This window comes from Halyomorpha halys, unplaced genomic scaffold, assembly GCF_000696795.3.
Source record: "Halyomorpha halys isolate HHAL.00 unplaced genomic scaffold, Hhal_1.1 Scaffold41.1, whole genome shotgun sequence".
NCBI classification, from domain to species: Eukaryota; Metazoa; Arthropoda; class Insecta; order Hemiptera; family Pentatomidae; genus Halyomorpha; species Halyomorpha halys.
In genome coordinates this window covers 308,402-310,986 of record NW_027115338.1, presented here as the reverse complement: position 1 = coordinate 310,986, position 2,585 = coordinate 308,402, and the positions used below count along the sequence as shown (strand labels likewise).

At 33.6% G+C, this 2,585-nt stretch overlaps 1 protein-coding gene across 3 annotated transcripts in view; it reads right to left on the bottom strand.

The window, feature by feature from the left end:
• The window catches only part of LOC112210022 (growth hormone secretagogue receptor type 1-like), a 372,925-nt gene that overhangs the window by 252,314 nt on the left and 118,026 nt on the right, over nucleotides 1-2,585 (bottom strand). The gene's annotated exons all lie outside the window — the stretch shown is intronic.

Below are 2,585 nucleotides of genomic sequence, written 5' to 3'. Positions count from 1 at the left end.
CGAACCAGATATCAATCCTTCCATTACAAACTTCCTAACCACTCAATCCCATTAGTTTCTAATCTTGCTTCCTCTTTTATTCCGGGCAATCCTCTGAGGCGTCTGACAAGAAGATGGCCTCGAGACCTTATATTGTATAAATATTTTTAGAGTACTACCAATGGGTAATTTCTCTACATGCTTGTACCATACTATTATTATTTCCTCAAACTTACTTGATGTATTTATGTATAGTTGTAAATATCAATAAATAAATTTTAAAAAACAAAAAAAAAATAATTTAACCGAAGTGGAACAAATAAATAATATTTTTAGTACTTTTCCTAGTGACGAAAGCTATCATTTGGCTTCAAATTGACTTAAAATCACCTGGGAGTTCTCCTAACATTTATACACTGACATGAGCAGAGAAAATCATTAAATGCTTATAACACAAAGAAAAAAAAATACTTCATGGTGATGTTCACTGGTTTTGATTTTGCAATGATTTATCAGGATTAAATGTGTGATCACAATATATACACAAAGATACAATATCACTGCTTTGTTTAAATAGCTGGGGTTTGTTGTTTCTTATTTTGCGTTTGAGGTTTTCAATAGATTGTATCATAGACTAGGGACTTAATTTGCAAAAACTCTAAAATCTTTAGGAAAGTCTGTAGGACCTTAGCAAATAAACTAATCTCAGTCTACATTATTATATTTGGAATATGTCCAATTCCAAATAAAATCAAAAAATATTTGTGAATGAGTCTAAATCAAGTAACGACATGCTCTGTTTTGTTTTGATTACGTTTCTAACAGTGTTGTTAGTACAAATATAGTTTCCTTGTGAAGGGTAATGCCAAATATATTAATGTTCACATGTACATATTATATAATGTTATTTTATCTGAGGCACAGGTTGTTCCTTTTTTATCTACCAATTGCTTGTCAAATAGCTAAAGAAAAACCCTTATCAGTGTACTAAATGCAGACATTTTAGCTTCTCATTTACTTTTTTCTTCCATTTAATACAGAGAATAATAAAGTCAGAGCAAAGACAAAAGGGTGTATTTTACAGTTGGCACAAGTTGATTAAACCTCGTCCAATTAGGCGAGAAAGCCGTCTCACTGAGCAAATGGAACTTTTACTTATTTGCCACAGTTGCTGTAATGTCTGTTCAGATGGTAGTAATTTATTGCGATTTTTATTTTTTTTCATTTACATAACTAAAGGTGAAATATATAGAAAGGGAAGTATAGTATTATTTTAATTTAAAATCGCCCCACGAAAATCTTTAAATATTGAGTAATATATATAACTCAAGCAGGAGATAAGTAAAGAAATAATTAATGATGACTATTTGTGGATGTTCCGGCTGGGGAGAAAATTGTTTTCTGTTATACTGTAGCCGTGAGTCACCTTTTATGGGTTCTTGGAGCCCTCCTGGGGTCCACCCAGCCTCTTTAATTGGGTACCCTTTATTGGGTAAAAATCTGGCGGTCGAACGTGATTCTGACTATCACCTCCTTGCATAACAATTGGTCTAGTAACAGTCAGTATACTTCTTTACAAAGTACTGAACCCCTGACCCTTCATGGGATGTAGCGGTACTGATTTAATTTAATTTTAATTTGTGAATTTAGGTAAGTAAAACCTAGATACAAAACAATGTTCGCACCATAGGTAGCCAATTGATATACCTAGCTCATTTAGGGACGTGAAGGACGTGCGGGTTGGAGCGCAAGTTCCATTGCGCTAGGTTAGGAACGTTGTGGGTTTGATTCTCACCTGGGGCTGTTAACATTCATTTTTCGGCGGTCTCACCTTGGTTAATACGTGGCGGCACTCAGGTAGCCGCCAGGGGTTGGCAAAAAGGACCACTAGGTTCACTTGCCGGACTTGTTCCATATTTACTAAATTGAGTACTTCAATCTAATTCGAGAGTTCAAATTAATATTGAATTCGAAAATCTAAGATAGATGTGGTTAGAGCAGTACTGCCGATTCTCTCAACCAAAAAGTACCTGTCCAGTGCCTTAAAAATACCCGTTTTATTCACCACATTACCCACTCATGTAGAATCTTTTATGAACTGAAACTGTACGATTGTCACAGTCATGACTTTACTGTAGCACTAGCCCTGGCGTGATAGCTGATAATACGAGTAATGTCAGTAAAACTACTGTCACGGTGTAACAATCATATGACCTTGATAGTGAACTATTGTACTATCGTTTCCGTTATTCTGGCAAAAGTATTAGCCATTTGCAAGGCGTAAGTATTATAATAGTTACAGTTAGGACAATATTTACTATCATGACAGTTTCAGTATTGTAACAATAATGTCTCACTGTATAACTGTCGCACTGTAGGTGGGAAAATATTGTTCCTATATATTTTCTCAAAAATTAGCCCCTGTAATTTTTTCTCGAAAGTAAAATTAATTTTTTTTTTTTGAAGTTTAGTACAAAATTTAAAGTTAAAATTTGGAATTTTTGACAACGAAAAGTATAACAAGTTGAATTATTTATAACATTGCACGGTAATATATAAATTTTCATCATGCTTTACTTTATTAATATTAATAGATCATTTAAATG